Here is a 27,659-nt window from a genome sequence, read left to right on the forward strand (position 1 = left end):
ACTTTAGGAATATTTATTGCGTATGCTCGCTGGTTCGTACACAGCAAATATACTCACTGATCAATAACTACGTACTTGTAGTTACGTAATAGAAGAGGCAACAAATCACCAGAACATAAACTTTTCATTTTTTGATCTTATTTTAGGGATATGTAGAATCAATAGCGATATCTGTAGTGCATTAAAGACAGTAACTTTCAAGACGTTTTTCCACTCAGTATAATGCAAGCTCAAACATCGTCACGCGCCATGAATGCTTGTTAGTTTACGTAAGAAATCACACGTTACGCAATAACTATGATATAATGATACGTTACATGTTGGTCATTTCAGACAGGATTCACTGATTATTAAAACAAGGCTATTGCAGTAATAACTTTTACATAACAAATCAGTAATGGCTAGGCCAGCAGTAGCTATCTATTCATTTCAATGTCGAAAAATTATATATTTGTTAAGCTATATTGGCTGGATCGAATGGCTTTTCTTTCAAATGTCTGTATTTGAAAAAAAACTTCGCTCACTGTTAACCTTAAGGTACATCATGCGCGAAGTTTGTATTGAAGAGATACAGCAAGAATTGTTCGCGTACGCAATCTCTGAAGCGAAATAGGCCAACAATATGGCGGCGTTAGGGCCGTCTTTGCTCTCTTGCTTCCCTTACACCTTGTGACTCTGCTCTGTTCATAATTAAATATTGTCGTGACTAAAAAATATTCCAATAAATACATATGCATATAGCTGTAAATCACTACTGACCGTGAGCGAAAAGCGCGTAATGGTGAGCGAAGCGGTCACTGCACGCACGTAAGTATTTCACTGCGCGAGTAATTTACTTTTTTCGTTACTCTTATTCTTGGAAGCATGGTGCTATTGCCCGCGTACCCATGCGAATAACGTTTCTTTTTTTTACGTGCTTTCCTTGCGCGGGCTCATTTAGCACGTTTCTACGCATGCACAGTTACCGTAATGCCGTTCCCGAACTCTAGCACCGGAGCTAGACCGCGCTGATCAGTTAGTTTGATACGCTAGTTTTTGCATTATATTGCTGACCAAGCACAAAGAAACGCTCCAAGATGGGTAAGCTCCATGCATCACCACACTGTTGAAGTTAAATAGAGTTTAAGTGCTTTGCGTGGAAAATGAACGCAAAAAACTACAGCGCGTAGCAGACGACCCTCGCTTCCCGCGCGCTTCGCGAGCGCGAAAAGCCCACGGGTCCGGAGCAGCAGCGGCGCGGCGCGGCAGTTCACAGAAAAAGGCCCTCGCCGGAGCCGGCGCTTTGGACACTCTCCCATATTCTAGGTCACTCTACTCACGGCCGGCTGATCCCGTTGATAACGTCTACGTCTACAGCCACATAGACAAGTAGACATATAGTGCACTATAGAAAAGTTACTACAGTAGATAAGTAGTACGCGCATTCCCTTGGAGACAGGGAGTGTTGGACTGCCCTCTAGCGGGCGGCATGAAGCTGCGTAGCTCGGCCGCTTTTAGGCTCGAGTGGCCAATCTTGTAATCCGTATGTTACTCTATGGTTGCGCTGCGCCAGCCGAAACGCCATATATTCTATACTCCGACGCGCGCGCCGTCGGCTGTTATCTTCGGAGCATGCGCAGAATGGTCCCAAGCCCGCGCTCCGCTTTGAACAGCTGTCCATAGAGTAACATACAAGGATAAGAGAGGACACTTCCATAGGCCCCTGCGGCCGATTTGGGTTTGCAGCGCACCTAGCGGGTGTGTGGAATCTGCACAGACTCAAAGATTGGAACCGCAGAAAACTGGTCTCGAAGGCTATCTTCTGGTGATTAGAAAATTTACACGGCCTCCAAGATCGCTTTTGTGCGAGTGCTCGTCCCGGAGGCTGTATTATCGCTATATTTAGATTTTTTTTAATCCGTTGCTTTCATGCATCGAGTAGCTTCGTGTAAGCTGTACCGCCAGAGCAGCAAGCACACGATGCGACTGTGTGTTTATGCAGGCACTTTAAATACACATGACAAGTGTTGAAAGAGACGAAACTTTATTTTTCAGTCATTCTCAGTAAGCACATGGAGACTTTTTCTTTCGCAACGTTCGGTGAACGCAAGCACCGAAAGATGGTTGCACTGCAAAGTGCAAGACATTCCAATACAGGTGCCATATGTTGAGAATAAATTTCACAAAAGGAATAAACAGGCGATATTATGAAAAACCCCACAGAACAGTAAAACTGCAGAAGACAGCATTAGGATTAAAGAGGCAAACAACGCTTTTCCTTTGAAGCCTAACCTTTTTAGGGGCAAAGCTCCTTAGGGCGTGGGTCTGTCCTTCCTCCGATGTAGTATGTAGCCACCTGTAGTTTTATGAAGTGTTCACTAGATGGCGTAAGTCCGTAGCTCTGGTTAAAGCCCCTTGATGTTGAAAGTAGCGACACTCTCCTCCGCGCGCGCGCTTTCCTCCTCAATTTTCCTCGCCCGCCGGCTGCGCGCGCTGCGCACGGCACGCTATTGCGCCTGGGCTCCCGCGGACGGGCCGCAGAATTCGATGGAGGCGCATTAGATTGGGCCAATTGCGCGCCCCAGTGGCGTAGAATATTTTGAAAAATGATGATAACAACATGGAGAATGCTGAAGGCAACGTTTATGAGGCGGTTGGTTTCATCTTAAAGCCTTATGTAAAAGGAGCTTTGAGGCGAGTTGTATACTCCAGTTATTTTTTCTGCCACATGAAATGCTGCTTTACTTTTTGCATCCAATCTAGTATTGCTTGCGGCAGATTGCTCTATGTTTGGCAGTTTTTTCTTGTATGTGCGCGCATGTGCACCGCAGGTATTATATTCAGTGTGCCTTCTTATAATGATTTACTGGCGAGAGCATCGTCCGTCCATGTGTTTGTCTCAATGTCAAAGTAGCTTTTGCGCTGTGGTTTCTGCATTGAATAGGACGGTTGCGCAATTTCAGTGTGGTGAAGCGGTGCCGGCAGCCACTGATCACCCACAATAACAGACTCTGAGGAAAGGTATTTAAAGATTATTCTTTAGGCGTCGGTGTCAATGAAGCTTAAAAAATACTCGGTATGCCTATGGGAGAAGGCATTCCATATTTAAGCAAAAGAAACGCATCTGGAAAAGGTATTTTGATAGTTCACACCAACACACCGTTAAATTATGTAGTAGGATAGTTAAAATTGTGATTTTGATTAGCGGGGGGGGGGGGGGCTTATTGTAGATTGCAGGCAAGCATGCGGTGGCGACAGGCTCTGCATAAAGGATCATAGTGTCGTTGGCTGCGTCATTAAGCGACCGAGATCCACATTCCTGAAATTATTAGAGGTGGGACAAGGAGCAAGCAGCAGCAATCACTTACTACTGTCAATTCGAGGTTCATGCCGCTGTCGAGGGGGCTCTCTGTGCTTCACGACAGGTCGGTGGGAAAAAATTGCTGGAACTGCGTTGGGCTTCAGCTTTTTTTTTAAGTTCTTGTAGTATGCGCAGCTCCAATTGGTCTTCAGTGACATGTAGCTACAACATTTATCGAACAGTTAATCACTCAGGCAGGCTGAATAAAACGACCTTTAGATAAGTACAAGTTCGTAATACACTGCAGTGATAACCATTATTGCCTACATAATATTCTCTGCGTTGCTACATCATAACCATAATCATTATTTATTGCTCAACTTCGTAATCAAAGCGCATTGACACAATGACATCGGCTCGAGTTACATGGATGGAAAAGGTTTACCCACAGAACAAACCGGAAGAAAGGTGATTTAACGCATTCGCTATTAAAGCAAAGATTCCCGGCCTCCGCCTAGAAGTCCATATCAACAGCAAGGGTGCGCGATCACGTGAACACCTCCTGCACATTGCCTGTATCCGTGAGACAACCAAATAATAATCGTCACCTACTCACGCATGCATGGCAGCCCAGTTCAAAGCAAATTCAAGAACTGCAAGAAGATCACCAGGTGTCCTTAGGTATTGCCTAAGAAACTCGAATGCGAGTCTTGTAAAATCTACTGCAATTCACCTAAATCCACACTAATCCACCTTCACGCACTTTATTCGACCTTAACCCACTCTAACCCTCCTAATACACCTTGATAGACCTTAATCCACATCAATTCACCCTAATCGTCCTTAATCCACCTTATTCAACCTTAATCCACCCTAATCCTCCTTAATGCATTTAATCGACCTTAATCCATCTTAATCTTCCTTCATGCACGTTAATCGACGTTAATGCACCCTAATCCTCCTTATTATATCTTAATCCACCCTAAACCACCCTAATCCAGCTTAATCCTCCTTAATCGACCCTAGCCCTCCTTATTTAACCTTAATCCACCTTAATCAACTTTAAACACCTTAATACAATCGTTAATCAGTCATGAATTTACTTTGCTAATTATTAATAATTTCTTATACACGGCTGGACATGATTTGGCTCGCTTCTGGCCTTCATTAGGTCACGTTATTTTCTGTACCTCAAACGCTCACCTTAAACATATCTAACCAAGGGTCTCGCCTTAAAATGTGGACTAGCTGGCGCTCATTACCTGCAATACCACGGGTATACTTCCCACTAATTTTTTTCAGGCCCTGCATTAATTGTACTTAAGTGACTGACATACACATCGAAGCTGTAAATAGCTCCTCTACAAGCTGCTATTTCGATTTTCAGTAAAACAGGCAACGGATCCTAACAATCACGAAAAGTGCGATCGAGAGGCTCTATCTTCGGGTATATTTGTTCAGTGGAAAGCAGAATCTATAGTGTTGCATTTTCGATTGAATAAGAGTTGACGACGTGCGAGGTGATGGAGTCCCACAGGATATTCAGCATTCTGAGGAGAACCCCATTTTTATGCAAAGTACAAATTGCTGCAGCAAAAACGCTAATGACCAGGGCGGAAGAATTGAAAAAATGCAGCATTAGGGGATGCATTGATACGAGCAATAAGCAAGGCGCCTTACCTCGAAAACAACACTGTTCCTTGTCGGAACAAAGTTCTTCCGGCCAATGTTGTGCAGCCACTGCTTCTTGCGCAAGCCATCACGCTTTCCTTGCGGTATCGTAAAAACTGCATAGCCATCATCACGCTTTTTGCTGCAGTTATATGCGCAGCAGCACGGCATAGCGCCAGCAGACAGTGCACGAAACAGCGTGCGACGATCTCTATACGCCGAGCCTGCCGAGCTGAGGCGCAAAATGGCGCGAACGAAAAAGCAAAACACAAGCAAAACGCAAGCTCCGCTCGTTTCCAAGGGCAACGGCAGGGAGACCAATCACCGGGCAGGAAAACGGGCGCAAGACCGTCTGCCGCGGAGGAGACTCGCGAGGGGCGAGGAGGTCGCGCGCCGGCGGCAGAGTACAAAGAGTGGCGGTACTTTCCTACATCTAGGGACTTTAGCTCTGGTTGGCATGGAGACCGCTATGTATGCATGTATACGCATATTGTGGGCGTTTATTACGCACGTCTTCTTCATCTGTATATTATCATCATCATCCTACGTTGCGCGATCCTCATCTTCAGTTATGTGTGATCATCATCATCGGGTGTGTGCTTTTGCTGGTTCGCTGCCGAGTACTCGGGCCGAATAAACGTCGTGCCAACAGAGACGTCATAAGTGGTGGAGGTGCTCTTCGATCCTCAGTCCTCTGCCCGCTCAGTCTACCCCCTGGAGCTACGTTCAGGCCGCCGCTTGGGCCCACTGTCCGCTAGCATGTCTGAGGACGCACCACCTTCCACTTCTACCGCTACCGTTCTGACACCACCAGCCACCCCTTACATCCTCAGCACCCACCAGCGTGACCCCCATCTCTTCGCTGGTCTTCGTGAAGAAGATGTGGAGGACTGGCTCGACGACTACGAGCGAGTCAGTTCCGCTAATCATTGGGACGACCTTAACAAGCTCCGCCACGTCTCCTTCTACCTGACGGGTGTGGCGAAGACATGGTTCTTCAACCACGAGATCGACTTTACTGACTGGGCTGCCTTCAAGCAGCGGCTGCGCCAAGTATTTGGTACACCGGCCGTTCGTTCTACCATCGCAAAGAAAACCCTCGATACTCGCCAACAACAGCCAGGCGAGTCTTACACATCGTACATAGAGGATGTTCTTGCGCTTTGCCGCCGTATGAGTTCATCTATGCCAGAGTCAGACAAAGTGCGCCACACTCTGAAAGGCATTAGATCAGTCGCCTTCAATGCCCTTGCCATTAAGAACCCCGCTACAATCGCTGACGTTGTTACAACGTGTCAGCGCCTGGACGAACTCGAGTCTGTTCGCCTTCAGCTGGACGTTGGTGACTGTTCTTCTACGGCGGACCCACATCTGCGTGTCGTGATACGAGCAATGATACGCGAAGAATTACAGTCAATGGGCTTGTCGTCACCATCCGTGTGCCCCAGCGCGCCTTCTAGCGCAGCCTTGCGTGACATCATCAGGGATGAACTGGCGTCCTTGACCTGCTCCACGCGCGTGCAACCCTCCGTCTCTCGTCCCCTGCCAACGTACGCGGAAGTTGCTGCCACGCCTCCAGGCAACGTCAACTCCACGGTGCCGCTGCGCACGTACGCGTCGGTTGCTGCCGCGCCTCCAGTAAACATTTCGTCGATGCCGCCCGAGCTTTCATCAGCCCATTTGACTGCACTGACTCCCGGATCACCTAGCCCCCTGTACTATCCGCCATGGCGTCCGTCACGTCCCACGTGCTATTACTGCGGCTATCGCGGCCATATTTCACGTTTCTGCCGCAAGCGCCAGCAGGACGAGCGTCGGGGATACGACATCTCCGAACGCAACTTTTCCGGTGGAGTCTCTTCCCAACGCCGGCGTTTCTCTTCACCTCCGCTCCGCTCTACTTCTCCGCCCGCATCGACTGAAGACCGAAGCACTTACCGTTCAGCCAGACGCCGCTCCCCTTCGCCGTTCCGCCGCTCCACGTCACCACTACGGCCCGTCTCCCTCAACTCTAACATTCGTCCGGAAAACTAAGCGATGCAGTTTTTGGAGGACAAACTGCATACGACACCAGGACTGATATTCCTCCAGCGCGCCCGTCCAATATGCTCTCGGTGTTTGTCCAAGGAGTGCCCGTCGATGCTTTGGTGGACACAGGTGCGACAATTTCTGTTATTCACGCTGATTTATGTTCCCGTCTCAGAAAAGTCACGACGCCATACGATGGACCGACGCTAGTTGCAGCCCAAGGAGACCCTGTTCGATCCTTCCGCTCTTTGCACTGCCCGTGTCCTGATCGATGATATCCTGCACCATATACAATTAGCTGTGCTGTCCCCGTGCGCTCATCAACTTATTTTAGGGTGGGATTTTCTCTCTTCTGCTTCCGCGGCTATTTGTTGTGGCCAACGCGTCGTCCATCTTACGGACACTGACTACTTACTTGGGGAAGACAGGTACACGCCGTTGCGCCTGCTCGCTGCGGAAGATACCGAACTGCCTCCCGGCCGACAGCGAATTATTACCAATATGTCGACCGATATCGACCATGGTGACGTCTTGGTCTTGCCCTCTTCCCGTTGCCTTCATAAAGGCATCGCTTTTGCGCCAGGTGTGGTTCGATTTTACAATGGCTCGGCGCTTGTCACCGCCACGAACGCGACATCGGAGAAAATTCTCCGCAAAGCACCACAGTGGCTTGCGCGGCCGACCCAGGGCCTGTATGCGTCGTGCCCCTTACGACTATGTCTTCCAAAGACCCTTCTACTTGTGCTACTGCTTCTCCCTCCGCCCTTACTGCAGCCATCGGCAGTGACTTGCCACCTTCACATATGCAGCAGCTGCTTGCTTTGTTGAACAAACACGCAAATTTATTTGATGTCCATTCGTCGACTCTGGGCCAAACCACAGCTGCAGCGCATCGCATTCAGACAGACGAAGCGTCGATAGTGCGCCGACGCCTGTACCGCGTGTCCCTAGCCGAGCGGAAAATCATAGAAGAAAATGTCGCGGACATGTTACAACAGAAGGTCATCCGGCCCTCAGCTAGCCCTTGGTCATCTCCGGTTGTTTTGGTGCGAAAAAAAGACGGTTCCGTGCGTTTTTGCGTCGATTACCGGGCCCTCAATAAGATCACTCGAAAGGACGTATACCCTATGTCTCGCATTGACGACGCCCTTGATTCACTACAAGGTGCAGAATACTTTTCGAGCCTCGATCTGCGTTCTGGCTATTCGCAAATTCCCATGCACGAAGACGATAAAGAAAAAAAAACAGCGTTTGCCACCCCTGATGGACTTTACGAATTCAACGTCATGCCTTTCGGGCTATGCAATGCAGCTGCGACTTTTGAACGCATGATTGACACCGTGCTGCGTGGCCTGAAATGGAAAACTTGCCTCTGCTACCTGGATGACATTGTCGTCTTTTCATCCACATTTAATCAGCACCTGCAACGCTTAGATGAAGTTCTGACGTGCCTTCCCGACGCTGGTCTTCAGCTCAACACGAAGAAATGCCATTTCGCCAGCAGATCTATTAAGGTCCTGGGGCATGTCGTGAGCAAGGAGGGCATACGTCCTGACCCTGACAAGATTGCTGCGGTCCTTCGCTTCCCTCGCCCAGAAAAGCCTAAAGACTTGCGAAGCTTCCTTGGCCTCGCTTCTTATTTCCGTCGCTTTATACGGAACTTTGCCTCCATCGCTGCGCCACTACACAAACTACTTGCTTCCGGTGTACCCTTTCACTGGTCTCAAGATTGTGAAGCAGCCTTTGGCATGTTGAAGGGCGCCCTCACGTCTGAACCTGTGCTTTGCCATTTTGATGAGACTGCACCGACTCTCTTGCACACCGACGCTAGCGGCCACGGCATCGGTGCCATTCTTCTGCAACGCAACAACTCTTCGCACGAGAGAGTCGTTGCATACGCCAGCCGCGTACTCACCGATGCCGAGAAGAACTATACAATAACTTAGCAGGAGTGCCTGGCCATTGTTTGGTCCGTACAGAAGTTTCGTCCCTATTTGCACGGGCGTCATTTTACAATTGTTACGGACCACCACGCATTATGCTGGCTCTCCACTCTCAAGAACTTGACTGGACGGCTGGGTCGCTGGGTTCTCCGCCTGCAAGAATATGACTTTGACATTATTCATAAGTCAGGCAAAAAACACCAAGATGCTGACGCTCTTTCTCGTTTCCCGCTTCATGCGCACCCACTTGATACCTCGGCAACTGCGTCGCAAAGCAGCTCTTCGGATGTCACTTCTGCGCCGGTTTCCTCTCTAGCCACCATAGACCGCCTTTCTCCGGACGACGATCAAACATTTGAATTTCGCCAATGGGCTGACCCATATTGTCGGCGTATGATAGACCACCTCTCTGGCGCTTCTCGCCCACCTAACGCGCGGCTTCGACGCCAACTCGCACAATTCAAGCTGAACAATCACGTGCTGTATCAGCGCATTTACCACCTTGACGGTCAACGCTGGGTGCCCGTTCTACCACGCTCTCTTCGAGCCGATGTCCTCAGAGCATTCCACGATGACATGACTGCTGGCCATCTCGGTTTCCACAAAACCTACGATCGCATTCGAAGCCGTTACTACTGGCAGAGTCCTTCCATGTTTTTCTGGTCACGAAACTCCGCCGTCACGCTATGGGAGAGGTTCATACGCTGCTCAAAGCTGCCGCGACGCGGCGCCACTACGCATCGGAGGGCATCGTTCGCGTACCGAAACGCTTGCGCAGTGCGAGGCGAGCTGAGTGATCGGGTGCGTTCTGTGCATGTGCTGCGCTATTTTTCGAGTGCTGGACTGTTTAGTTGAAGTGGCGGGGTGGGACAATGATGCCGAACACGTGTTGCGTGCCGGGTTGCCGTTCCGGCTACAAGGGCACGACCGAAAAAGTGTCGTTGTTCCGTTTGCCTATTGACAAGGAGCTGCGCGAGAAATGGAAGTGGGCCATACCGCGGCAGGAAGGTGGCGGTTTTAACTTCGAGTGCGCGAAACATTTCGACGCCTCCGACATCGTCACTGCGTACAATTTCAACATCAACGGCGACGCCGTGTCCCTGGAGCGTGAGCAGCCGACGCTCAAGACTACCGCCATTCCAAGGATTTTTGAAGGCCTTCCAGCGTACCTCACGAAGCCCAAACCTATATTTGCATTATGATTTGTTGAGCAAGTTGTGTGTGCATGTTTAAGTAACAGCTGAAGAAGTGGAATAGTGGTATCTCTAACCAGCCATATTTTTTAATTGCTGTATTTGTGATGTGGCTACTTGTGTTCGTTTGAGTTGTTTTGTCATGTGTTATGAAATGCCTATGCTATACACTTTCTTGTTTATAGAAACAATCTTATGCATTGTGCATTTATTGCCATTCGTTTGCTGGTGTTTGTTTCCTGCCCCTTAATACATATCTCTCACGTTTGATGTTTTTTTCTTTATGCTTATTACATCAGATTATTATATCTTTATGCTTATTATATCAGTGCTTTTAACAACTTCTTGCATTGTTAATGGTGGAAGATTCATGACCGCACACCTCTTTGTGCTGTTTGTATTTCACTCCACTTATTTTGCATGATAAATAAATGATCATGCTTGTATGTTGTTTTTGCACCAACACGTTTTATTTCTTTTCTTAATCGAATTATAAAGCAGTTTTTTTTTCGACCATGATAAGAATATCAGGACCGGTGATTACAACATTTTAACATCCTGTAAATAGTTGCGCATTAAGAACCAAAATACCTAGTCTCATCGCTTCTGCGTCGAAACCACGAGCAGCTTGAATAAGTGTTGGGCTTACTGACGCTTCTAAAAGACTGCTTGCTAAGGCAATTGCCTAATTACAATACAGCTAGTTTCAACTGTGCAGGTCCTAACACTTCACGTTCGCCTTAATCCGTTGCTAAAAGTCGCACCGAAGACATTTAGTAGTGAATTTTGTCTTGCATTTATCCTACCTAAATCTCATTCAGAAATGGCATCGTTTTGCAGAGAAATCTGAAGCGCTCGGAGAAGCTCAATTTCCTTTTCATTGTCATTAAGCATTCTACAGAAGCAGTCTTTTGCAATAACAATTTCATACTTTTGATCTCCGGATAAGATACTGCCCACAATTTAACAGAAAGTGAACAGCTGTGCTCGGTGAACAATCTGACGCTATGCGCAACGGAGAGTTGGCGCTTACTTGCGGGGGTGCAACAGCCCATAGGTTTCATCTGGTGATAAGTGGGACCACTGGCGCTTTGTGCAAATGCGCGGTGTCTAATTTCAGGCAAATATTAAACAGCGGAGCCTACCGAAGTGTTGAGGCGAACGGCGATGACGAAGAAATATGGACCGAGACCGCCCGGCCGTGCACAGCGGACGCATTTCGACGGGGGCGAAATGTAAAACACCCGTTTATTTAAATTTAGGTGCATTTTAAAGGATCCCAGGTGGTCAAAATTAATCCTGAGTCCACCACTACGGCGTGCCTCATAATCGTATGGCGGTTCTGACTCAAAATCCCAGAATATTTTTTTTTTTTTTTTGGTCCGAGACCGCCGCAAGCTCCATGTTATGAGCGGCTTTTTTTTCGTCTCGGGCGCTCATATCATGGCAGAAGACGCAATCAGGCAGTTATTTAAGCATGTGGAATGTTAAAAATAGTTACGTGAAAGTAAACCGACGGTTGTGGAAGTTGAGAAAGCTAGAATACCGAGGCTGCCCCACACACAACCACCGCGGTAGCGGCGTTCGCATGCCCTCCCATACACGGTCGCGCCTCTAGCGGCGGGCGCTGGCTCTATATGAAACTGAGGCGGCAGTTTCGTGACCAGAGAAGCATGGAAGGACTCTGCTATTGGTCTGGCCTTTCTACAAGTGTGGCGAGATACGTCGGTTCCTGTTCTCCGTGTCAGCGTCGCAAACTCCCAACCTCTGCTCCTGCCGGCGAATTACTGCCTATTCCGTGTCCTGACGCACCATTTGAGGTTGTTGGTATCGACCTTTACGGGCCCCTTCCTGTTACTGCAGCTGGAAATCGGCGGATAGTGACCGCCATCGACCACCTGACGCGCTACGCTTAGACAACATCAGTGATCACTGGCTCAGCTTCGGAGGTTGCCGACTTCGTCCTTCAAGCTATAATTCTGCGCCATGGTGCTCCTCGAGTACTGCTCAGCGACCGTGGAAAGGTCTTTCTCTCGCAACTTTTAAACGAAGTCCTGCGCGCCTCTGGTACCACCCACAAAACAGCGTCGAGTTACCATCCACAGACTAACGGCTTGACAGAGCGATTTCATCGCACGCTTGCCGACATGATCGCCGTATATATTCAGCCTGATCACAAGAATTGGGACAAGCTTCTACCGTTCGTCACTTTCGCCTACAACACGGCCGTTCAGCGTACCACCGGCTACTCGCCATTTTACTTAGTTTACGGACGGTCGCCTACTTCCCTTCTAGACGTTTCTTTCTTCGATGCTCCTGTCAATCCATCTGCATCGTCTAGCGAAGAATTCCTTTCACGACTCGCCCAGTGTCGCCAGCGTGCTCGCGTCAACACGGCGGCCAGGCAACACGACCGGAAGATCATTTATGACACCCTCCATCGCGTTGTGTCCTTCCGACCTGGTGACGAAATACTTCTATTGACGCCCCTTCGCACGCCTGGTTTGTGCGACAAGTTCCAGCCGCGTTTCATCGGGCTCTACATCGTCCTGGAGCAGACATCACCCGTCAATTATCGCGTGGCTCCTGTTGTCGCCGCCACAGACCGCCGTTGTCACAGCACCGAGCTCGTTCATGTCTCCCGCATGAAACCGTTCACGCGGCGGTCTTCGCCGCCTTGACTTGCGGCCAGGATGACCGCTTCCACGTGGGGGGGAAATTAGTGTAGGCGTTTATTACGCACGTCTTCTTCATCTGTATATTATCATCATCATCCTACGTTGCGCGATCCTCATCTTCAGTTATGTGTGATCATCATCATCGGGTGTGCTTTTGCTGGTTCGCTGCCGAGTACTCGGGCCGAATAAACGTCGTGCCAACAGAGACGTCATAATATATACATATATATGTATATGTAAAGTATAACCGGAAGCCGACTTCCGCTTCCCTTTCCACTTCCGGTTCCGGAAGCCAGGTTCCGGCTTCCGGAGAACGCTTCCGGCGTTATTCTCTCGTCTGTATCTAGGTGCGCTGCTTGCACAAGGGCGTTCGTTCCCCACGCGCGCTCTCTTTCTCTCTCGTTCCCGACGCGCGCTCTCTTTATCTCTTGTCCGTAGCTGTGGTTTACCCGAACGATCCCCGGTGCTTCGCCCACTCATCATCATTCACTTCGTGGATATGCTGTGATTTTTTATTAAGTGGTAGTTTCGGGCTGCATAGCAAACAAGGAATGAAGGCTGCTCACTGCAGTTGTCAGCCAACCACGCTCTCTCCCTGTCCTGCCATTGTTACTGCACCTCGCAATAAAGCAGTAATTCCCGTAGTACTTGACTATGGTTGGCATGACCTGAAAAAAAAAGTATTGGTTATGTATTTTCTCCCACCTTCGCACAAATGTTCACCTACGCACTTCAGAACGCCCTTTCGCGAAAAGCGTCACGTGAAATTGTCGCCACTAAAAAAAAGCAACCTTCGGTGCCATGCATGCGCTACTGAGGCAGGAGTGTTTATTCAGAATATGTCGTAGCCACAGCTTACAAAACATTCTTCTCAATAAACAAGTTCTCTCTAATTGCGCTCGTAACAAAGGCTTCAAGCAATCTGCGCACGCCACGAATAACTATCCTAAGCATAACTGCATTCTTTCACACAATTGCGCACACGTGCATTGAATTCAGACTACGCATACCGTCGTGTGCCAACTCACTTTCTCGCGCCACGAAACGATTTGCTCGCAAACGTGCAGCGCAGCATTCCAAATTGCTGTTTCTTCCATAATGTGAAGCAATCCACGAACATCATGCGCGAAGTGAAGAACACAAAAAGCTCTCTGCGCCGAACAGCACAATACGACAAATGTCAACTTACGGCTGAAGTGACAAATACATAAGCAATTTGCAAAGTGATGAAGGGAAAAAAGAACGTAATGAAGGCTTCCGAAGCAGCAGCCAAGGAGACAGACGTTCTGGCAGGCGAACACAGCAAAGACCACGCAGACGTTATCGCACATCTTTTGCAGCGTCGCCTTGCCTGATCACACCATGGCCGATATTTTGTAGCGATGCGTTATTCTTTATTCTTATCATCCAGCGCTCACGGCCAGCTGATCCCGCTGATAACGTCTACGTCTACAGCCACATAGACAAGTAGACGCATACTGCACTATAGAAAAGTTACTACCATAGATAAGTAGTACGCGCGTTCCCTTGGAGACAGGGAGTGCTGTATTGCCCTCTAGCGGGCGGCATGAAGCTGCGTATAGCTCGGCCGCTTTTAGGCTGGAGTGGCCACTCTTGTAATCTGTATGTTACTGTATGGGCTGTATGCGACCGTCAGCGCCGGGCCCGTCGGGGCGCGTTGGAAGCCGCCGGTTACGTTGGCTGCGCCGGTGCGCTCGACTATAGAGGGGTTCGTTTTCGCCAACGTGACGTAGCGTGCGTGCGCACTCACGTTACGTCGGGCTATGAACGGCCCTTAAGTGCGGTTGTTAACCGTGACTCGTGCTGTGCAGATTCCTGCCGGCGTTATTAGGTGGCTTCCCGCTGTCCGGATATCGGGTCCTTGCCAGGCTTTTTTCACTTTCTCCAACTTGGCGGCGAATGGGCCACTGAAGACGGAATAGTCGGCTCCAGTGTCGACGAGAGCGGTGACGTTGTGACCATCGATTAGCACGTCTAGGTCGGTAGACCGTCGTCTGGCGTTGCGGTTAGGTCGTGGCGTCGGATCACGGCTGCGTCGGCTTGCTCCGCTGCTGCTACGTCGCGTCGGCAGGCCATAGAGAAAGGAATTCAACAAGAGGGGACACTCCCATAAGGCCCAGCGGCCGAATTGACTGCAGCGTGCCAAGCGGTCGGTGTCAATCACTTACATCACTTCCGGTTTTGGTTTTGGGCGCGCGTATTTTGAACGCAAGCTAGCACGCCGGCTGTGCCCCCCCCCCCCCCTCTTTTTTTTTTTTTTTGCTCTTCGTGCAGAATCGGTTTATTATTTCGTAAGTGAGTGAGTACGAACTTTATTTAGGTCCTGAGGAGAAATAATTAAAGCGAGGCCGGAGGCCCCGCCAATCTATCAGGTGGCTCCACCCAGGTCGTAAAAATTATTTCGTAAAAATGATTGCGAACGATCTCGTAAAGTCCCATCGAATCTGTGCCACGTGCAATTTCACAAAGTAGACGCAAGACCTTTTGTGCAATGAGGAAATATTTATTTTGCTCTATATAAAAGCTCGTTCCGCGCTTTTTGTGCGTTCATCCAACGTTGTGACACCAGCAGGTAAGGCAGTAGTTCCTGTATGAAGCTCCACCGGACGGCACCAGCTGAAAAAAAGTAAATTACAAGCATGTTACATTTGCAAGCACGTAACAGCATGTTACAAGCACGAGTCATTTTGGTATTTAGACATAGGAATACTGCGTGTAGAGGCGAAACGTGCGAAAGCAGTGAATGGGCGGCATTACAAACAAAAGCAATTCGCTTTTACATGCATGGCGTAGAAAATACCCGACTCATCCCAAACATATATGAAAACATCTGATTTCCAAGCGTTCCCCCATTTCCGGGCATTATTTCCTGCACTTTGGCAGCACAAATACACGAGCGACTTCGCGTTTCCAAAACTTGGCCTCGGGCGACGCGACGGTACGCTACATACATAGAGACGGACGCAACAGGCACTCAAGACAAATGCGTGGGTGCAATGCCTTTTTTCCGTCCTTTAGAAGACGTAATTTTCGAATTACAAGTTTCTGATATGTTCGTCGTTCGCGCGTTCTGCCGGCGCCAGCAGCACACCCCATGTTATCACTCTTGGCAATCGCCCATCGCGTTTTCAACAGGCGTGAGTACCGAAAGAAGGTATATGTTCTTGCGGAGCCACAAGAAACGTCACAGACTTGTCCCTCTAAGATTCATTACACGCCAAACTAACTTTATCACCACGGCTTATCGCTAACTGCGTCACAGCGCGCTGTGCGGCCAGCGTGCCTCAAAAGTACCCCAGAAAGTAACGAAATTACTTTTCAGTAATGTCTGGCGTCAGAGAAAGCGGCACAAACTTCTCCTATATAGCAAGATGCACAAGACCATGCACCAGGGCCGAGTTATAGTTCTCGCTAACTGCGACACGGCGCCCTGTTCGGCCAGTGTGGTTCAAAAACCGAAATAAGTTACAATAGTCACATATAGGAAGCGTCGGAATCATGTCTCAGCACGATTCATTAACTCAAATTAACTGCGCCAGGATGGCTGAGCTGTTTTTCGCTAACTGCGTCTTAAGTCTCGGTCCCGTGCCGTAAGCCTAATTGCGTCGTAGACTGTGAAACAAGATTTCTCACCATGCCGTAGTCCAACAGTGCAGTGGTGTCTTGTCCCAGTGCAGAAGGAACGCAAGAATAAGCCGAGAGCCCAATAAACCAGGTTACATTTAAAAAAGAAAAAAAGAAGGAGACAGACGGGTCGCCGCGCGCGAGCACCCATACGCGCGCGCAGCCATCCTCGCTGGCTTCGTGGGAGTGTCTGGCGGATGACGCATGTATCTGGCGCGTCATTGACCTGTGGCTAGGTAAGGCAAGGAAAATAAGTCGCAAAGCTTAAGTTAATTTATTCGCAAAACGTTTTAGTTTTCGTGGCAAAGAAATAAAAAAAAAATAAATCAATGCCAGTTAACTTAAGTTCACTTTCTTTTTTTTCGATGCTCGCGGCAGCTAACGTTCGGTGTCAAAAGTATAGCGTGACGTATGGTGACGTGTTTCCTGTGGCCAGTTTTTGCCGAGTGTCCCCTCTTGTTGAATTTCTTTCTATATGGGCAGGCCTTCTTTCGGCAGCGAAGTGTTGTCATGAAGCCTCTTTCCAGGCGGCGTGCTGATATCTCGTCGTGATGATTCGCGAATATTCTTCGATGGCGGAGGAACATCTTCGGCATTGCGTCGTACAGCAACCGCACCTCCATGGGTTGCTGCTTTTAGTTTCCCGGATAGGGGCTCACGGACCGGCCCCTGGCTACGGCCAGTGTATGGTTGGCGCTGCGGTGACAGGTAGCGTCCTGGTGACGGCGAGCGTGAGGGTCGTTGTGGTTGGAACTGGGCTCCGGCGACGTAGTCGGCGATGTCACGTGGCCTCTCGCCAAGCTGTGGACGTGGCGCATTGACGGCGAACCCTCATAGGCCCATCTCGCGGTATGGGCATCGGTGGTAGACAAGACCAGCTTCCCCGCAGTGATAGCAGAGCGGGCGGTGGTCGGGGGCGCGCCAAATGTCCGTCTTTCTCGGGTAGCTGCGCTGGATGACGGACGGGCGTGCTGGCGGCGGCGGTGCTGGACGTCGGAACTGCGGCGTTACGGGGCCCTGGCGCGAGCGCGGAGGGGGGCCTTGACGACGGGCGACGGCGGCGTAGGTCAGCGCTTCCGGCTGGGGTTGCGGCGATTGCGGCTGCACATCGGGAACTCCAAATCAGCGCTGAACTTCTTCTTTGACGATGTCGGCGATAGATGCCACTTGAGGCTGCGACTTGGGGAAGAACTTCTGCAGTTCCTCGCGAAGGACCGCTCTGATAGTCTCGCGCAGGTCGTTGCTGCCAAGTGCTTGAACGTCGATGTTGTTGGCGGCCAGCGTTCGGCGGTTATATTGCCTTGTCCGCATGTCGAGCGTCTTCTCAATGGTTGTGGCCTCGGAAATAAATTCAGCAACAGTCTTGGGTGGGTTGCGCATCAATCCCGCGAAGAGCTCTTGCTTGACACCCCTCATCAAGAAGCGAACTTTTTTTCTCTTCTGGCATGTTGGGGTCAGCGTGCTTGAACAGGCGAGTTATCTCCTCCCTGAAAATCGTGATCTTCTCGTTGGGCAGCTGTACCCGGGCTTCTAGGAGAACTTCGGCCCTTTCCTTGCGCACAACGCTTGTAAAGGTCTGCAGGAAGCCGTGGCGGAACAGGTCCCATGTTGTCAAGGTCAATTTACGATTCTCGAACCACGTCCTGGCAGCATCTTCCAATGAGAAGAAGACGTGGCGCCGCTTGTCGTCGCTGTTCCACTTGTTAAATACAGCGACCCTTTCATACGTCTCCAGCAAGCTTTCTGGATCCTCAAATGTTGATCCGCGGAACGTCGGTGGCTCGCGGGGGTGCTGTAATGCCACCTACACACTAGCGGAAAAACGCGCGCGGCGCGCCGCCGGCGGCAAGACGCGCGCCGTGAAAGCAGCCGCGAAACGGGTTTTTGTTGCCGCGGCAGGGATCGCTCCTGGACCCATTTCTTGCGGTTTGCCGCGTGCCGCGGATGAAGGAGACCAATGAGAGCGGCCCGCTTCCGTGATGTGTGCGCGGGAAACTGGTGCCATGCGGACCCGCCCGACCGCTTGTTTCTCGTTTCGCACAATCATCTGCACGCGTGAGCTCCCGGATAGTTCGAGAAGGGGAGAGGAGTCTAGTCTGGCACGAGATTGCCACAGCGGCGCGCCGCCGCTTGGTGTGGCTACAGTGTACTAGAAGGGGGCAGTGGGCTTACTCTCTGGTGGAGGCTATGCGATGCGGCGGCTCCACGAATGTCGCAAATATGAGCTTATCCGTCGGTTTCAATGGAACGTGGGTGCGACGGCGCAGCTGCCTAGTGCCCGCCCAGTGCCCGATCATATTAGTTGGAGTTGCTGAGCTGCGTTGTTTTTTCTGTGGACGTCGTCGCGTGTTTTTTTTTTTCCTTCAGTGTTTTTTTTCGCACATAGCCTGCAAGAGATTAGTATGCCTTGCAGTAACTGAGCCATGCCGCGGCATCGACAAAACCACTGTTACGCGCCTGGGTGCCAAACAGGCTATGTTTAAGTGAAGGGTGGGCCGAAGTTGTCCTTGTTTGGCGTCCCAAAGGATAAAAATATGCGGAAAGAGTGAGAAAAGAACCTCCATAGAACATCCCCTGGACGACACGAGCGCAGTATGCGAGCTCCATTTCGAGCCACGTTTTGTGCTCAACTCCAACGCAGTTCCTGATCACTGTAAATTGTTTTTCTTTTTATGGTCTAGTTAGGTCAGTTAGCGAAGGAAACTGCGATGAAGGTACAGTGGCGTTCCTGCTGGAAGTTGACTCTTCGAAGCATCATGTGACAGAAATTAGTGCAGTCAAACTGCAGCTAGCGCTACTACCACAGAGGCCACACAAACGTGGTACCCCAGCATTGCACAGGCCTGCGGGTTTCAAACGACCATAACCAGCACGTGGCCAGAAGCGACTCGAGGCTCACTTACCACATTGCGGGCTATGTTGCACGGAAGGGTATTGTCAATTCCAGCACAAAATGCAAAGAATGCATAAAGCTGCTCAGTATGGCGCCACCAAGCGAAAGTTTCAACTTGCCCGCGGCTAACAAACTTCTGTGACCGAGGAGGCCTCCTTTATTCCTCCAGTCAGCTGTACGGCTTTGTGAAAATTCTAGAGGATCTTTTCACAGAATGCTTCTCTCAGAGTGAGCTACACTCTGACAGCGTTATGGATATGCTGTCAGTTAATAGTAAGCTTTCCCTCGAAGTTGGCTGCAATGCGCACGCTCCTAGCCTCAGAGCTAAAATAATTAGTTTTTACATTGTCACACGTCTCCATTTTTATATGAAAGAAATTAACTGTGACAAGGCAGGAAAGCGGCAGAGGCTCAAGCAGCTGAAGTTGAGCCGTTGCACATGAGTTGAAGTGCATGAAACAATGGCTAGCTACTTCTTGCAAATAAAAGCTTTGTGTCAGCAACAGCCCTGTTAACTTCATTTTGCTTACCCTTATATAACTGTACATAAGCATAGGCCGGAGCCTTTCTCAAGTGAACTAGTTTTCACTTTTTGTTCAGGTCTCCCTCCATTTCTTTATGGAAAAAACAAACCTGATTTGATTTAACAATTGTGTGCCGGTGTAATGATGGTTAATAATAAACGCAGAAGGCTACTGTGAAGCATGGAACAACTAAAGTGGAACAATGAAATATTTAAGCCATATATACATATTCATTTTGGCTAAGCAAAGGCACAAACCTTGTTAGCATGCCTGATTTTTTTTTTCTTTTTTTTGAGCCCAGCTGGGAAGTATGCACGCAGTTTTCTGTCCGACAAAATTTTACATTAGGTCGAGACGGCATGAAACCATTTTCAAATTTTTTTTACGATTGCCCGATAATTCGGAAAATTCGAAGGCCCCTTCCGCATAAGCAACATCCGTCAGCGACGAGCTCTTTGCACAAAAGGTCTGAGTTAGGATAGGCAGCCGTCTTCCTTTTCCACAACGTACTATTATGGCAAATATCATGTGGCTTGCTAAGTGCTAAAGTGCTATAGTGCTTGCTAAAGATATGTAAAGACTGTCAAGTATGCCAAAATTAAAAACAAATAAGAGTGTGAATTGCTTCGAACTGAACTGACAGAAACGCAAGGAAAATCAAAGCTTCTGCAAGCAAAGCTTCCATTGAAGTTGCCAGTGGCGCCACCTCTTGGATGCGACGCTGACTGCGTCAGAGGAGCGGCTGAGTAAGCCCAGTGCCCCCTTCTAGTACACTGTAGTGTGGCCGCCCTGTCGCTGCTGCGTTTTGCCGCCGGCGGCGCGCCGCGCGCGTTTTGCCCGCCGCTAGTGTGTACGTGCCATAACACGATCGGTGTTGGCGGCACTGGTGCTGTCATGGTTGATGCGGTCGTCGTGGCCGTGCACTTCTGGTCTTCTCGGGAAGAAATCCGTACTCCGTGGGTTGGTTTTGTAGCCTGAGCCTAGCTCGATGCTCCGGGACAACGTTGGTACTCTCTTCGGGGTTCGGGCTTCGATCACGGCTTTTCGGGGGCGTCCGCTGCATGGACAGAAAAGCACCTCCACCATATGTTACGTAGTAGTGACGCTGAAGAAAACAGTCCTAAAACTGTATGAAGAAACTCATTCTTTATTGGGCGAACCTGTGCCCACAAAAGCAAGCTACACTCAAAGCACAACGATAGCGGCGAACACAGTCGGCGATCGTCAAAAATCTGATCAGCGGCGAAACGCGTCGGCTTTTATAGGTGAGTCATCGAAGGTTCTAGATTAACCCCTGGGCCGGTATTTTGTAGCGATGCCTTTAAAGTAATAATGCCTTTTCGCGCTTATCGCGCTTTGTCAGTGGTCGGAGCGACGGTCCGCTCGCGTTATCAACGGGATCCGCCGGCCGTGAGCGGTGGATGAGAAGACTAGATAATGCCTCGCTACAAAATCGCGGCCCTGGTGCCCGCGTGTCTTCCAGAAAGTTCTAGACAATTCGCGTCGCTCATACAATCAGATAACAGAAGCGTTGGTGAAAACAGGCAACGGAAAGAAGCATCGATAAGGTTCTAGAAACTTCCAATACAGGCGCGTCCTGCGCCGAGCGATAACGTTTAACATTCGTTAGCCAGGTGAAAGCGGCCACCGCTGAAAGATAAACATGTATACGTGTCAATATCATCCCTATGCACACGCGTGCTTTCCATTGGCGCCAACAGGATGTACGCGCATGGGCGTGTCTCAGTAAAGATAACCGGTTTGGATTCAGTCTTTAACCGCCAATACTTCTAAGGATGGTTGTTGTTGTTGAAGTGTGATAAATACCGAATGAAATATAATAAGTGACATAGAGTGTCGCCAAAGAGGTTCATTGAAGAGTGCCGCATACCGAGAGACTCAAGTTACGTCAAGGAGTTCAGTGAAATGAGCACAAACTCGAAGAACATACCCACGGACTGAAGTTGGCATCGAAAAAATTAGCTGAAAAGGAGCACATACGCTGTGTGTGTTTTCAACACGGATGCCTGTAGCAAGCAGCTCAACACTTTACTCATTAGACAATCGACTAGCCATTGACCCAAATTGAGGGCAAAGCACTGAAGGAAAAAGCATGCAAACATACCGACATCCCGGAAAGTGCGTTATGTATCGTAGGAATCCTAATCGCGTTAAAAACAATTTTTGCACAAATTACTAGCGTAGGATTGCTGGCCACTAAGAAATAAGGTTCACGGGTTGTACTTTCCCCATTTAGTAGGCCCGTCAGGCTTCAAGTGTATTTTTTATAATTAGCTGTACTCGTCGCGTTCTACCAGAAGGTTGTAACAATTACCGACAGTACCGACAATGTGGCGGAGATGTCAGCGGCTTCTTTCGTTTCTAATATGTGCGTGCTACTTTGAAACTATTTCGTATTGCTTCAACCATTCATTTGGTTTTGCCTATAACTGCGCTTTGCTGTTGATTCGAACGTCACTAATTGGATGCTGTGTAATATACATACTGTAAAGGGAAATTATTCATCACAATTCCAAATATGAATATGTGTTTACCAGATCGTTAAAATAATCGCGATTTTTCTTGAACGAAACATCATGCACTTCGGAAATTTATGCATACATACACACTGAAGAAAAGTTAACATTTTTCGTGATATTAGAACCACACAATTCCGAGAAAGCCGCTTTGATGTGTTTTATTCTCGAAGGTTCTGCGTTGCGTCATTATTGTCGAAGAGTTAACGACGCCGTCACGTATTGGAAGGCACACTAATGCATCAACGGCTTCGCCTCACTGTGGTACTATATTCATATAAGTCCGACATATATTCGACCGAAAAAAAAATTGATGGTATTGTGATGTCATGGGTCAATCGCTAGGCAATCCTGATGCGCCAAATAACAATGGCCTTAGCAACACGCCTAGACCCAATCAAAATCTTTTTCTGAATGTCACAGTGCCGAATCGCAACATATCGCCTGCCATTGGAGACCTCGAACACACACTTGAAATGGTCCGCACGCCTTTAATCGAAGCAAAGCACAATATAGTTTTAAGAAGTCGAAACTGGATCATTTTCAATTTGCGTGATCATTCTTTTATTTGTGTAAATCTGAATCTACAACGCAATGTACATCATCGGTTGTTTCAGACGTGAAATTATACCAGTCGGAGTGCTTTTCGTTTGGAGGAGACATTTCGAGATATACGGCATTACAACAGCGACCCTTGTGCGCTATTCTCGTAATTTTAAACTTAGTCATTCTAAATCATACAATTTAGCGATAATCATCTTTGTCAAAGCAATACCGTCGCTGGGGGCCGGGAACAGTGAATTTTAAAGAGACTCTATGTTTCCTCACGCAAGTGCTTGGTATTGCGCATTCGGAATGTTAGCACATATCTAGAGCGAATTAAGGGCCCTCAGAGCAAATTCCCATGGAACTGGTGTCACGATGAATGTGGACTTTGATCCAGTTTGTGCCGAAGCAGTCTAGTGACAGACCGTTTTGCCATCGACGCCATGAATGAGACGTATGTGTCTCTTCTCTCGAGCACACGCTCGAGCTAAAGACACCATGGACCATGACGTCCACACGTGACGCGTGTCTCCATAGTATGACGCGGGCTTGATTAAATTCAGGACCACAAAGTGTTCTAAGAATTTTCTTCTTGTTGAATTTTGGCCACATACTCGGAGACCCAAGTTGCGTCTAGGAGGTTCAAAGAAATGCGCACAACTCAGAGGCACATACCCACGGATTGAAGGTGGTGTCAAAGATGTTCTCTGAAAATATGCACATACGCGGTATCAGTTTTCAACACAGTTACCGCCGGCCATTATTATCTTATTTCTGGAGTTTTAGGTGCCAAAACAAGGTCTGATTATGAGGCACGCCGTATTGGAGGGCTCCGGAAAAATTTTGACCGCCTGGGGTTCTTTACGTGCACTACAACGCTAGCACACGGGCGTTTTTACCTTTCGACTCCATCTAAATGCGGTCGCCGTGGCCGGGATATACCGCAGCCCAGCGCTCAAGACTCTACACATTAGATCATCGACTACCCTTTCACCCAAATTGACGGCAAAACGCTTAACAAAAAACACGAAAACATAGGCATATCACGGAAAGTGCGTTATGTATGATAAGAATGCTAATCTCATTAAAAACTGTTTCCGCGCAATTTAATAGAGCAGTAGAGCTGACAACTAAAAAAAAAAAAAAACTCCCGTGTTGTAGTTTTCCCAGTGAGAACGCTCACCAGGCTATGATTATATTTTTCCTTTATATTTGCATTGGCGGCAATCGTCGGGTTCCACCGGAATATTACAACAATATTTGTCAGTACCGATAGTGCTTCCGACAGTTCACGAGCTTTATTTATCGCCAGTATCTACGTGTCTCTTTGCTATTATTGAGTTTTACAACCGCCATCGATATCGTTTTAAATTTTTCCGCGTTTTGTTGCTGCATCTAAACTCACTACACTATTGTTGGCACTAGGATATAGGCTAAATTATACGTGGTGAAATGCGCTAAATAGAAATTAATGATTATACAGTACTTTGAAACTTGAATATGTGTTTACCACGTAGTTTACCACGTAGTACCACGTAGTTTACCACTTAGTAATGGCGGCCTTTATTGCACCAATAACACTGACAATTTAATATTTATGGAGAATTAGGCGCTGAAGAAAACTGAACGATTTCCTTGATATGAGAACCACTGAATTTAGAGGGAGCCGCGTACATTTTTTCTGGAAGATTCCACGTTGCGTCATTGTTCTGGAAGCGTGAACGATGCCGTCATTTATTCGAAGGTGCAATAATAGATCAATGGCTTCGTCTCATTGTGGTACTATACCTATAAGGCAGCACTAAATTTGCAAGAGCGAGAAATAGTGGGTATTGTGATGTCACATGCCCATTGCTTCGCAGCCCTAACTGATGCTCCAAAAACAATGGCCTTAGCAACACGCCAGGGCCAATCAAATTTCTCCCCGAATATCACAATGACGAATCGCGGAACATCCTCTGCCGCAGAAGACCACGAACACTCGCTGGAAGGGGACCGCACGACTTCGACCGTAGCACGAAATAGGCCTAACGAGTCGAAGCAGGAGCATCTTGAATTGGCGTGAGCATTTTTTTCCCTTCTAAAAGTGATACTACAGCGCATGTTAAATCATGAATTGCTTAAGATGTTAAATTGTACCGATGGAAGTGTATTATTTCTAGTGTGAATTGTTCGAGGACTACGGCTTTAAAAAGACTGGAGGACGCTTAAGCTTCGAATTTAAGAGTGGAACGCTATAGCATTCAAAGATCCCTGGCTGCTTAATAGTCTTCCCGGCAACTGCAGCTTTCTTTTTCTCCAACTTCGCCTCCGCATGCTACTGTCGTGGGAGCCTACATGCAACGCTGTTGTAGGCTGCCGAGGAGGCGACCGCCATTTGGATAGTATTTTTGCAAGGAGGAAACCGCGGCCTCCCACTGTATACGAGCTCTAGAAATGCTGAAAAGGGGCTTGTGTTTGAGTCTCCGCGTAAGAGAATTAGGTTTTCTCCAATATTGGAACTACAATCCGACGCTATCACGTCTGTAGGTTGTGGTGACGTCGTACCTTACGATTTTTCTGACGCATTTTACTTTGAGAAATTGGAATATTTCACCAGCACCTCTGTGCCACGCGGAGGGCCTGTGTGGTGGGCGTGGTGTGGTTCGGGATGATTTTCTTGGCTGGACCACCCCGCCGACACCGACACCGGATTTTCTGCGACACGGGGCCCTTCACTCTATCGCGCTAAAACAGCACTGAAGCCTTGCTGATCGGTAGTCCAGTATTTAAGCAGTACTCCCTTGCGGAAAGTCGCTGCATGGCTGCGTATCACTTTGGGGCTGTTGCCTTTGTTGATTTGAGCTGGTATATAGCCGGCCTTCCGTGATAGCTAAGATGTTCCTTACAGCAATGTAATACCCCTGAAACACGGGCACTCTGAAGTCCTTTAAGTAACGGCACATCTACCGGAAAGGCGTTCAAGCGCAGTGACACACGGGAAAGGAGTATCTCCCTTCCCGGCAAAGTTCCTTTGCGGGAAGAAGATGGGGCATCTACTCTTCGAGCGGAATGGTGGACTCTCTCATACAGCATGCACAACTCATCAATAGACGAAAACGTGTCACATAACTACCGCAAGTACTTTTTTACGTTGGAAAATGTATTAATCTTTAGCTGTAATGTGATTTGTCAAACAGTAAAGATTTATGCTATGCGATACTCTCAAACGCTTGCACCACGCTAGCGCCGCCATGTTGAATTCCGAATATGCGCAGTTAAGCCATCAAAAATGAGCAAAAAAAATGGTTTTTAAGTTCCACAATCACTAAATGTAATCTACAAGCGCAGCTTTTTCTAAATGTTGTCTCTCTGGCTGGTTCAGCAAAGAACCCTTTTTTTCTTAGGGTGGGGGGGGGGGGGGGGCGTATATCTGAGGAACCACCTAAAAAAGTTTGTGTGGTGTGTGTGTCATTGGCGCAAAACCTTTCTGCAAAGGGTCCTTGGGAATTACAACAAGGGTTTCCTGCAAAGGACTTTGCTTTTGCCCGTGTGTCAGGGGTATAAGACAGATTCGTGCACAAAAGTAAGAAAAACCTTTAGACGATTTCGTCGCTTTGCTCCTGTGCCAAGTTACAGTGTACTAGAAGGGGGCAGTGGGCTTACTCAGCGGCTCCTCTGACGCAGTCAGCGTCGCATTCAAGAGGTGGCGCCACTGGCAACTTCAATGGAAGCTTTGATTTTCCTTGCGTTTCTGTCGGTTTCAGTTCGACGTAGTTCACACTCTTATTTGTTTTTAATTTTGGCATACTTGACAGTCTTTACATATCTTTAGCAAGCACTATATTTGTTTAGGCCACATGATATTTGCCATAATAGTACCTTGAGGAAAAGCAAGTCGGCAACTCTTGGTCAATTTGCTGCCTATCCTAACTCTAGTTGGAGTTGGAGTGTGTCCGTTCGTCTCCTTCTTTGTCCTCGTCCTTACTAAGCGCTGAAATACAGCCTAACTCTAGACCTTTTGTGCAAAGAGGTCGTCGCTGACGGATGTTGCTTATGCGGAAGGGGCCTTCGAATTTTCCGAATTATCGGGCAATCGTAAAAAAAAATTTGAAAACGGTTTCATGCCGTGTCGACCTAATGTAAAATTTTGTCAGACAGAAAACAGCGCGTGCAAGCTTCCCAGCTGGGCTCAAGAAAAAGAAAAAAAATCAGGCATGCTGACCAGGTTTGTGTCCTTGTTTAGCCAAAATGAATATGTATATATGACTTAAATATTTCATTGTTCCACTTTAGTTGTTCCATGCTTCACAGTAGCCTTCTGCGTTTATTATTAACCATTATTACGCCGGCACACATTTCTTAAATCAAATCAGGTTTGTTTTTTTCATAAAGAAATGGAGGGAGGCCTGAAAAAAAAAGTGAAAACTAGTTCACTTGAGAAAGGCTCCGGCCTATGCTGATGTACAGTTATATAAGGGTAAGCAAAATGAAGTTAACAGGCCTGTTGCTGACACAAAGCTTTTATTTGCAAGAAGTACAGCGAGCCATTGTACAAGTACAACGGCTCAATTTCAGCTGCTTGGCCCTCTGCCACTTTCCTGCCTTGTCACAGTTAATTCCTTTCACATAAAAATGCAGACGTGTGACAATGTAAAAGCTAATATTTTAGCTGTGAGGCTAAGAGCTTGCACATGGCAGCCAACTTCGAGGGAATTAAAGCTTACTCTTAACAACTTCCA

The 27,659-nt window shown here is 48.3% G+C and overlaps 1 protein-coding gene and 1 long non-coding RNA gene across 3 annotated transcripts in view; one reads left to right on the forward strand and one right to left on the reverse strand.

Annotated features, from left to right (window-relative positions):
* Positions 1-27,659, forward strand: part of LOC125941248 (uncharacterized) — a 410,784-nt gene that overhangs the window by 18,005 nt on the left and 365,120 nt on the right. The window contains exon 1 of one of the 2 annotated variants that reach the window (XM_049658204.1): positions 24,913-24,999. The exons of the other annotated variant lie outside the window; for it this stretch is intronic. The gene's annotated coding sequence lies outside the window, so the exon portion shown is untranslated. Of the gene's footprint in view, positions 1-24,912; positions 25,000-27,659 lie in introns of those variants that run through there. 2 annotated transcript variants of the gene reach the window in all.
* LOC125941250 (uncharacterized) lies at positions 15,297-16,612 on the reverse strand. The gene is made up of 2 exons (XR_007464180.1): positions 16,448-16,612; positions 15,297-15,430 (listed from the first exon to the last, which is right to left on the reverse strand). It is a non-coding gene; the product is annotated as an uncharacterized LOC125941250 (long non-coding RNA).

The sequence above is a fragment of the Dermacentor silvarum genome, chromosome 11 (assembly GCF_013339745.2).
Source record: "Dermacentor silvarum isolate Dsil-2018 chromosome 11, BIME_Dsil_1.4, whole genome shotgun sequence".
NCBI lineage: Eukaryota > Metazoa > Arthropoda > Arachnida > Ixodida > Ixodidae > Dermacentor > Dermacentor silvarum.